The sequence below is a fragment of the Hemitrygon akajei genome, chromosome 23 (assembly GCF_048418815.1).
Source record: "Hemitrygon akajei chromosome 23, sHemAka1.3, whole genome shotgun sequence".
NCBI classification, from domain to species: domain Eukaryota; kingdom Metazoa; phylum Chordata; class Chondrichthyes; order Myliobatiformes; family Dasyatidae; genus Hemitrygon; species Hemitrygon akajei.
The window spans coordinates 57,453,374-57,464,808 of NC_133146.1; positions in this window are offsets into that span (position 1 = coordinate 57,453,374).

Sequence of the window (11,435 nt, forward strand, 5' to 3'; positions counted from 1 at the left end):
CTTTGCCTAGAGTCTTGCAGATTTGTTGATCACGGGTGAACTCTCAAAAAGTAAGCTGTATAAATATTTACTTTCTGTAAATCAACACAGGAAAATAGCAAAGGAATCATAAAATACTCCATGAAGTATCAGCTGTGGCTCCTGCGTTAGTTGGAGAGCTGTGCATTCCAAGTTTCACTCCAGAGATGAATGCAGATTCCTAAGGTGCCTCTGGACTGAGGGCATGCTGCACACAGGCGTGCCTCCTTTCAAACGGGATAGCAATCTATTGGGTCTTTTTGTTGTTTTAGGAAACGGTAGGTAAATATAACAAATCCTGATTGTTCACCATCAGTCAGCATGACTGACATGTTTTACATTCCTCATTGTTTTGAGGCTCAGAGTTGTCCAGTGGAGCAATGAATCAGTGTTTGGTTGGTCAGGAACTAACTCTGAAGACTTGCAACTGCAAATCCATAAATATGGCCAATTTTTGAACTTAGCAGGACAGTGTGAATAACTTATTTCTCTTTTTCAAAAGAAGGAAAATCACTGGTAGATGAGGCACTTCAGATGGTATAGCCACATTCCCTTCAAATGCTCGGAAGGTGACAGCTTGCACCCAACAGTTATATGAAGCCTCTGAATCAGCAAAGAGGGAAGGTACAGAATTGCAAGGTGTCCACTACGACAATAGATTTAAATTATATTCTTAAGTTCTTCACAGTTTCTTCATGTCTGAGTGAAATGGTTATAGCTGCAGTGACCACTCTTGTGACTTGGACAGAAGATCTTAGTTGTTACTGCAGTGTAGCATCATGGGAGCCCTGCTTGTACGTGATACTAACTTTTAGGTGGGATGTTAAACTGAGGCCTCTTGGCCCTCTTTGGTAGACTCTGCATGTTCAAAATTGAAAGTAAGTTTACCATCAAGTTACATAAACATTATATACCGCCTTAAGGTTTATTTTCTTACTGGCATTTACAGGAAAAAAAAGAAGTACAATAGAAATTTATGAAAAAGTAGACATACACAGACAAAGACTGACAAACAACCAATGTGCAAAAGAAGACAAACTGTGCAAATGAAAAATAATACTGAGAACAGTAATTCTGGTCTAAGATGGTGTTGGTGAAGCGCAGCAAAACCAGCAGTGTTGGCAGCCTTTTTTAAAAAATGGGTTCTATTGGGTTTCTTTGTTCTGTGGCTGCCTGTAAGGAGACAGATCTCAAAGCTGTATAAAGTATACATACTTCGATAATAAATGTACTTTGAATTTTGAACTTTGTACAGAGGACCGGAGATGCAAAACTACCAATGGCACAATTCCAAAAAAAGTTCCTCTCCATAGATGCTGCGTGACCTGCTGAGTTCCTCCAGCATTTTGTGTTGTTTCTCTGGATTTCCAGAATCTGCAGTATCTCTTGTGTTTATTCGAAAAAATAATCTTCCCATCCGCCTTCCCAAATCGTGGACAAGTATCTCTCCCTCACTTGACAACACTGAAACAAATTAGCTGATCATTTTCCTTTTGCTGATTCTTTCATTTATTATTTTTCAAATACAGCACAGTTACGGGCCTTTTCGGCCTGATGAGCCCACATCGCCCAGTTGCACCCACGTGGCCAATTACGTCTTTGGAATCTTCAAAGAAAATTCATTATCCAAATGCATATCTGTCACCATATACAACCCTGAGATTAATTTTCTTGCAGGCATTCACAGTAAGTACAAGAAACACAATAAAATCTCCGAAAGACCAGTCCCAGCACAACAACCAATTTGCAAAAAACTACAAACTGTGTAAGTAGAAAAGGAAAGAAAAAAATTATGATAATATTAAATAAGTAAGCAATAAATATGGAGAATATGAGATGAAGGTACTTGAAAAGGAGCCCATAGGTTGTGGGAGCAGTTCAGTGATGGGGTGAGTGGCATTATCTTGTCTGGTTCAAGAGCCTGATGGTTGAGGGGTAAAAACTGTCCCTGAACCTGGTGGTGGGGGCCCTGTAGCACCTTCCTGAAGGCAGCAGCAGGAGCAGAGCATGGCCTGGATGTTGGGGGGTCCTAGATGATGGATGCTGCTTTCCTGTTACAGCACTCCTTGTAGATGTGCTCAATGGTAGGTAGAGCTATATCCACTTCTTTCTGTAGGCTTTTCAATTCAAGGTTATTGGTTTTTCCATAGCCATAGTGCAGCCAATCAATATACTCTCCGCCGTACATCTGTAGAAGTTTGTCAAGGTTTTAGATGGTATGCCAAATCTTTGCAAGCTTCTACGAAAGTCGAGGCTCTGCCCTGCTGGAGCAGTGGAGGAAACCAACAGGGAGAATGTAAAAACTCCTTAAAAAGAGTGGCGGGGCGAACCCTGGTTGCTGCCGCTGTAATAGCACTGTGCTAACCGTAGACTACCGTGGCAGCTTGCTGCGCACAAACTGGTCGCTGTGCTTTCAATGTCAGAAGAGTGACCTCACTTCAGAGTAATGGAAGCCTCAGAATCAGCATGTGCACTAGTCTGGTATTAATATCACTACTGAATTCAGAAAATATTTTTTATTCTGGGTGAAAATATTGAGACTTATTTTGCAATGTAATTAACTAGATTGCATAAAATAACCTCAAGTTAATTATTTAGCAGAAAGGTAAAACCGTGTCCCTTAAGTTGCAGCTTGATACAGTACCTGTAGAATAAATACGTCTTCATGCATCATGGAGGAGATGTCCACAGGAATGGTTTGCTTCTTTCTTTGGAAAGACTACGGAGTATTTTACAGAGAATCATAAGGGACTCTAAATGAGAGAGAGTGACACACAAGTTGGAGAGCTGGATTGACAGTGTAGAGTTCTGACAAGCTATTGAAAGTATAAAGTGGAGAGGGGTGAATTTTGGAAGAGATAAGACTATTAGACATAGGAGCAGAATTAGGCCATTTGCCCATAGATTCTGCTCTGCCGTTTCATCATGGCTGATCTAATTTCCCTCTCACTCCCAATCTTCTTCCCATATCCTTTCATGCCTTGACCAATGAAGAATCTATCAACCTCTGCCTTAAATATACCCAATGACTTGGCCTCCACAGCCACCTGTGGCAATAAATTCCACACATTCACCACTCTCTGGCCAAAGAAATTCCTCCTCATCTCCATTTAAGGCTGTGTCCTCTGGTCTTAGACTCTGCCACCATGGGAAACATCGTCTCCACGTCCACTGTATCAAGGCCTTTCAATATTCACAAACGAGAGAAAATCTGCAGATGCAGGCAGCATCTATGGAAAAAGTACAGTCGCTGTTTCAGGTTGAAACCCTTCGTAAGGACTGGAGAAGAAGCTGAGGAGTAGATTTAAAAGGTAGGGGGAGGGAAGAGAGAAACACTAGGTGATAGGTGAAACCTGGAGGGGGAGGGATGAAGCAAAGAGCTGGAAGTTGATTGATGAAAGAGACAGAAGGCCATGGAAGAAGGATAAAGGGGGTAGGAACACCAGAAGGGGGCGATAAGGTGAGAGAGGAAAAAGGGGATGGGAAATGGAGAAAAGATGGGGGGGGGTTGTTGGGTCACATTAGCGGAAGTTTGAGAAATTGATGTTTATGCCATCAGGTTGGAGGCTACCCAAACAGGATATAAGATGTTGCTCCTCCAATCGAAGTGTGGCCTCATCATGACAGTGGAGGAGGCCATGGATGGACATGTCAGAATGGAAATGGGAAGTGGAATTAAAATGCGTGGCCACTGGGAGATTCCCCTTGTCCTGTGGACAGAGTGTAGATGGTCATCAAAGTGGTCTCAATATTCAATATTCGATGGGTTTCAATGAAATCACCCCTCATTCTTCTGAATTCCAGTGAATAGGGGCCCAGGGCCATCAAATGTTCCTCATGTGATGAAGTTTTCTATCCCAGAAACATTTTCATTAACCTTCTCAGTACCCTGTCCAATGTCAGCACATCCTTTCTTAGATAAGAGGCTCATAACTACTCACACTCCTCTAAGTGAGGCCTCACCAGTGCTTTATAAAGCCTCAAAGTTACATCCTTGGATAGGTGACCCTTGAAAGTGTATTCACTGCTTATGAATGGAACAGTACTTGAATGTTGGGAATGCAATGCCACTGGATTGGATGAAGACAGTGAAGATGAGGCCATTGGTCTTGAATCTGATGCTTAGTGATAGAACTTCAGAGAAGGCTAGAGTGATAAACCACGGGACTTGAGGCTTGTAAGGACATGGAGTGCAACTCATTGATAGCGCTGTGGCTTCTGGAAATTATAAGTGAGAAGACTGATTCTGAAGAGCCCTGAGTCATGGCTGTACTGAGGAAGTGAAACCGTCGGTACTGAGATATGTGGTAACTGATAGTGTGGGAGTTAAAAGAAGAGTACTCAATCAAATAACGGAAGAAACATCTGTTCAGGATTAATCAGTGTGACATTGGCCATCAGCAGAGATTGTGTCTGAACGGGAAAAGAACTGAAAGCAATACAATACAGGGTCTGAAGAAGGTAAGGAATGTTAAAATTATAATCATAGGTTATTTAACCATGACAATCCTGGAACAGACATTTAGATGGTTGCCCACGTAATTTCCATTGCAAATTACTTTCTCTCAAAAGCCTATTCAATTGCCTTTTGAAAGCCTGATTGTCTCTGCTCCCAACACCCAAATAGGCAGAGAGTTCAAGATCATAGCAACTCTTTATGTAAAGAAATGTCTTCCCTATTGCTTGCCACTTACTTTTATGGAAAATTTTTAAATCTGTGCACCCCAGCCATTACACCACCTGTGCTCATGGAACCACTTTCAAAAACAGTCAAATCATGGCTAGCTCAGCCAAATCCCCCTCAAGTTCCTATGTTCCAAAGACACCCCCGGATTATCAAGTGGAGCTGAAACCTCCCGTTACCAGAATGTTCTCTTCCTCTCTTTACATCTTCCGGTGACCAAAATTGGATGCATTACTCCAGGAATGATCTAACCAGTATCACGTACAGATTCAGCATAACTGTTCTGTTCTTGGACTCTGTACTTCCTGTGTATTCCCAGATACAGAATTTTTATAAACCACTTTCTTAAAATGCCTGATCGCTTTCAAAGATTGAGACATACACTCAGTGGCCGCTCTATTAGGTACATCTGTACAGCTGCACATTGATGCAAATATCTAATCAGCCAATCATGTGTTAGCGACTCCGTGCATAAAAGCATGCCGACCTGGCCAAGAGGTTCAGTTGTTGTTCAGACCAAACATCAGAATGGGGAAGAAATGTGATCGAAGTGATTCTGATTGTTGGTGCCAGACAGAGTGGTTTGAATATCTTGGTAATTGTTAATTTTCATGCCCAACGCTCTCTGGAGTTTACAGAGAATGGTGTGAAAGACAAAAGAACATCCAGAGAGTGGCAGCACTGTGGGTGAAACCACCTCGTTAATGAGAGAGGTTGGGGGAGAATGGCCAGACTGGTTCAAGTTGACAGGAAGGCGACAGTAACCACATGTCACAACAGTGGTGTGCCGAAGAGCATCGCTGAATGTACAACATGTTGAACTTGAAGTGAAAGGACTACAGCAGTAGAAGACCACGAACGTACACTCAGTGGCCATTCTATTAGGTACAAGAGTAAACCACCTCACTACATTTTTATTTCTGGTTTTTTTTTAACAAATTTCAAAATATATGCCAGTGATATTAAACCTGATTCTGATTTGGATTCTAATAATTGGCCACTGAATGTATATACACCCAAGTAGGATGTCTCTGCATAGCCTTTTGAACTCAGCTGTTTAGTCTGCACAATCTATTTCATCTGTAAAAATCTGTTACATTACACTGCCCCATATGATCACCAGCTCTTCTTTATTCTCCTTTTGAGGGTATTCAGTAATTGAAATGTTTCTCACTCTGAGATTCCTTATTCAAGTCTATGGTGTAATCAGTAAAATATAATTTATTAATAAGTTGACCTTTGGCAACCCACAGATTATTATTTCATTGTCAAATATTGTAAAGTAAATTTATTTCAAATCATTTAGCTGCTTAAATATGAAGCAGTTTGATTCTCTGGGTTTCCCTGATGGTAATATCAAAAACGTTAAGCCTTTGGATTTCCCACGGTTTCGTCAGTATGAACAATATTCCAAACATGTTCTTGGTAGTTTAACATTAGAATGGTTCCCTTGTGTGTTCATTGTCCTATTTTCTAATTGTAATGTCAGCCTAAGTCAAAGCTCCATCAGTAATAAAGATACATTTGTGTGGTCTTCTAGATCAGGAGTTCCCAACCTGGGGTCCATGGACCCCTCCATTAAAGGCAGAGGTCCATAAGATCATAAAACATAGGAGCAGAATTAGGCCATTCAGCCCATCGAGTCTGCTCTGCATTCCATCATAGCTGATCCCGGATCCCTCGCAACCCCATACACCTGCCTTCTCACCATATCCTTTGCTGCCCTGACCAATCAGGAAACTATCAACTTTCACCTTAAGTATACCCATGGACTTGGCCTCCACCGCAGTCTGTGGTAAAGCATTCCACAGGTTTAACCTCTAAGGCTATAAATATTCCTCCTTACCTCTGTCATAAAAGGTCACCCATCAATATTGAGGCTGCGCCCACTAGTTCTGGATGCCCCCACCAATGGAAACATCCTCTCCACATCCACCCTATCTAGTCCTTTCAACATTTGGTAGGCTTCAATGAGATCGCCCTGCATTCTTCTAAATTCCAGTGAATACAGGCCCAAAGCTGCCAAATGCTCCTCATATGTTACCCTTTCATTCCCAGAATTATCCTTGTGAACCTCCTCTGGACTCTCTCTCTCTAATGACTACACATCCTTTCTGAGATATGGCTTCCAAACTGTTGACAATACTCCAAGTGTGGCCTGACTAGAGTCTTATAAAGGCTCAGCATTATCTCCTTGTTTTTATATTCTATTCCCCTTGAAATAAATGCCAACATTACATTTGCCTTCTTTACCACAGACTCAACCTGTAAACTAACCTTCTGGGAGTCTTACACAAGGACTCCCAAGTCCCTCTGCACCTCTGATGTTTGAACCTTCTCCCCATCTAGATAATAGTCTGCACTATTGTACCTTTTAACAAAATACATTATCATACATTTCCCCAACACTGTATTTCATCTGTCACTTTTTTGACCATTCTTCCAATTTGTCTAAATCCTGCTGCAATTGCATTGGCTTCCTCAGCACTACCTACCCCTCCACCTATCTTCATATCTTCTGTAAACTTTTCTGCAAAGTCATCAATTCCATTATACAAATCATTGACAAATAATGTGAAAGTGGCAGTCCCAGTACTGAGCCCTGAGGAATGCCACTAATCACTGGCAGCCAACCATAAAAGGCCCCTTTATTCCCATTCACTGGCTCCTGTCTGTCAGCCATTCCTCTATCCATGTCACTATCTTTCCTGTAACAACGTGGGATTTTATCTTGTTAAGCAGCCTCATGTGTGGCACCTTATCAAGTACCTTCTGAAAATTAAAGTAAATGACATCCACTGCATCTCCTTTGTCCAACCTGCTTGTTACTTTCACAAAAAACTATAACAGGTTTGTCAGGCAAGGTTTCCCTTTACAGAAACCATGCTGATTTTGACTTATTTTATCATTAATCTCCAAGTACCCTGCAACCTCGTCCTTAATCACTTACCCAAACACTGAGGTTAGGCTAACAGGCCTGTAATTTCCTTTCTCTTGTCTTCCTCCCTTCTTAAAGAGTGGAGTGACATTTGCAATCTTCCAGTCCTACATGACCATGCCAGAATCAAGTGATTCTTGAAAGATCATGACAAGTGCACTCGTTATCTCTTCAGCAACCTCTTTCCACCTCTGGGATGTAATCCATCTGGTCCGGGGGACTTATCCACCTTAAGACCATTGAGTTTGCCTTGCACTTTTTCCTTTGTAATAGCAATGGCACTCACTCCTGCTCCCTGACACTCACAAACCTCTGGTATACTGCTAGTGTCTTCCACTTTGAAGACTGATGCAAAATACGTATCAAGATCACCTGCCATTTCTTTGTCCCCCATTACTACCTCACCAGCATCATTTTCCAGCAGTCCATTGCGTAAAAAAATTGAGAACCCTGGTCTAAGTGCACCATCACTGTGTTTTTTTGTATAATCTTAATCTAATCTCTTCCTGCCTCTTCATTTCCACATGAAGTGACAAATGTCTTCCTCATATATGTGGAAAATGTCACTTGTGATGCTGGAATGGATGCATAAAATATTAATACAACAGGTCTGCCATTGTTCTACAGAGCCAGTTGTCACTGACCATAAAAATTACCGTACATTAGGCTGCCTTGGGGGAAGAGTGTGACACCTGTCCTATTGAATGGAAAAGATATGTAATTTGATCTGTCCAGGTAATCTCAAGGTGCCCATAAATGCATGTGCTGGGGTTGGGACAGTTAGCGACTAAATCCCTCAAGCTGCATATCTTCTTCTTTAGCTTCAAAAAATGCAATGTTATGACAATTATCCTAAAGGAGAAGCACTCTAAGAGAGGATGAAGCAACCATGGCTGACAAGAGAGTTCAAAGCCAATATTAAAGCAAAGCAAAAGGCATACAATATAGCAAAAGAATTTGGAAGCTAGAAGACTGGAAAGCTGTTGAGACCAATGAAAAGCAACTTTAAAAAAAGCAATAAGGTAAGCTAGCCAACAATGTAAAAGAGGATACCAAAAGCTTTTTTTCAGATATATAAAGAGTTAAGAGAAGAGAGGGAAGAGTGATAAATAAATATAGAGGAAAAAACTGAAGTACAGTAAATATATATGTGTGTCTGTGTCTGTGTGTGTCTATTCAATAGTTAAGTTAAAATACGTAGTGCAAAAAAAAACCAGAAATAAAAATGTAGTGAGGTGGTTTACTCTTGTACCTAATAGAATGGCCACTGAGTGTACGTTCGTGGTCTTCTACTGCTGTAGTCCTTTCACTTCAAGTTCAACATGTTGTACATTCAGCGATGCTCTTCGGCACACCACTGTTGTGACATGTGGTTACTGTCGCCTTCCTGTCAGCTTGAACCAGTCTGGCCATTCTCCCCCAACCTCTCTCATTAACGAGGTGGTTTCACCCACAGTGCTGCCACTCTCTGGATGTTCTTTTGTCTTTCACACCATACTCTGTAAACTCCAGAGAGCGTTGGGCATGAAAATGAACAATTACTAAGATATTCAAACCACTCTGTCTGGCACCAACAATCAGAATCACTTCGATCACATTTCTTCCCCATTCTGATGTTTGGTCTGAACAACAACTGAACCTCTTGACTGGGTGGACTACACCCCAGAGGTAGATTAAGAGATTGTGGAGGCATTACGAGTGATCTTTCATGAATTAATGGATTCTTGAATAGTTATAGACAACCAGAAACTGCAAATGCTGCATCACTCTTTTAAAAGGGAAGAAGTCAAAAGGCAGCGAATTAGAGGCCAGTTAGCCTGACTTCAGTCACAATCAAGAGAAAATCTGCAAATGCTGGAAAACCGCAAAGTGCTGGAGGAACTCAGCAGGCCAGGCAGCGTCTATGGAAAGAGTAAATAGTTGACATTTCAGGCCTCCTCTCTTCATCAGGACCTAACAATTGATGTTTCAGGCCGAGACTTGATGAAGGGCATCAGACCAAAATGCCGACCGTTTACTCTTTTCCATAGATGTTCTTTGGCCTGCTGAGTTCCTCCAGCATTTTGTGTATTTAGCCTGACTTCAGTGGTTGGAAAGATGTTGGAGTCCATTATTAAGGGCGAAGGTTTGGGGTACTTGCAGGTACATGATAAAGTAAGTTTAAGGTCAGCTTGTTTTCCTTAAGGAGAAATATTGCTTGACCTATCTGTTGGAATTGGACAGAGAAAGGAGGGTGAGTGGATGTCGTTTACTTGGATTTTCATATTTTCAGACTCTGCTGAAGTACCCTATATGAGACAGTTAAACAAGATAAGATCCCATGGTATTAAAGAAAAGATACTAGTTTAGACAGAAAATTGGCTGACTAGTAGGAGGCAAAGAGTGGTAATAAAGGAGGCCTTTTCTGGTTGGCTGCTGGTGACTAGAAATGCTCCACATGGGTCTGTGTTGGGTCCTCTACATTATGCATTATATGTCAGTGATCTGAATGACAGAATTGATGGCTTTGTGGCCAAATTTGCAGATGATGAAAAAGCAGGCACTGTCACAGAGGCAGTGAGTTTGCAGAAGTACTTAGATAGATTAGGGGAATGGGCAGAGGGAATATAATGTAGAGAAGTGTATGGAGATCCACTTTGTTAGAAGGAATAAAAGCATAGATTTTTTTTCTAAATGAGGAGCAAATTCAGAAATTGAGGGTGCGAAGAGACCTGGGAGTCCGAGTGCAGGGTTACCTAGAGGTTAACTTACAGGTTGAGTCAGTAGTATGGAAGGCAGATACAATGTTACCATTCTTGTTGAGAGGCTGGGCTATGAAAGCAAGGATGTAAAGGCTTTATAAGGCATTGGTCAGGCTATATTTGGAGTATTTTGAGCACCATATCAAAGAAGGGATATGCTGACATTGGAGAGGATCCAGAGAATGTTCAAGAAAATTATCCCAGGAAGAAAAGGAGTTAATGTATGAGGAGCGTTTGCTGGCTCTGGGTCTGTACTCACCGGAGTTTAGAAGAATGGGGTGTTGGGGGGAATTTCATTGCAATCTACCGAATATTGAAAGGCCTAGATGGAGTGGGCATGGAAGAGTCTAGGACCGGGGGGCACAGCATCAGAATGGAAGGATGTCTCTTTAGAACAGAGATGAGGAGGAATTTATTTTAGCCAGAGGGTGGGGAATCTGTGAAATACCTTGGCTGTGGAGGAGGCCTAGTCATTGGGTATATCTGAGAAAAAAGGGTGATAAGTTTTTGATTAGTAAGGGTGTCAAAGGTTATAGGGAGAAGACAGGATAAAGGGATTTAGAGGGAAAATAAATCAGCCATGATTGAATGGTAGAGAAGGGCTAAGTGGTCTAATTCTGCTCATATGTGTTACCCTCTTATGGTCTAAAATGGTCATTGGTACTCCTACGTGTGGGGTGATTTAAAGATTGAGAATGCTGGATTGTACAGTGTTAACATCTTCATCATCTAGAAAATCAACTCTGGCTATAACTAATGTTTCTGACCTGCCAGATATTCCCATATCTATTCTTGTACATTTGAAGTTGCACATTTTCAGGATTTTGTGAAGCTTTTGACAGACACTGTAATACTTTTGAATCACTCTCGTTTTCCATCCTTCTCAGGCCAGCAGAGGTATGGATCTCTAGGCCTGGACTCACAGGAGTTTAGAAGAATGAGAGGAGAATCTCATGGAAACATACTGAATATTGAAAGGCCGAGATAGAGTGGATGTGAAGAGTATGCTCCCATTAGTGCTGAGTCTAAGACTAGAGGGCACAGCTTCAGAATA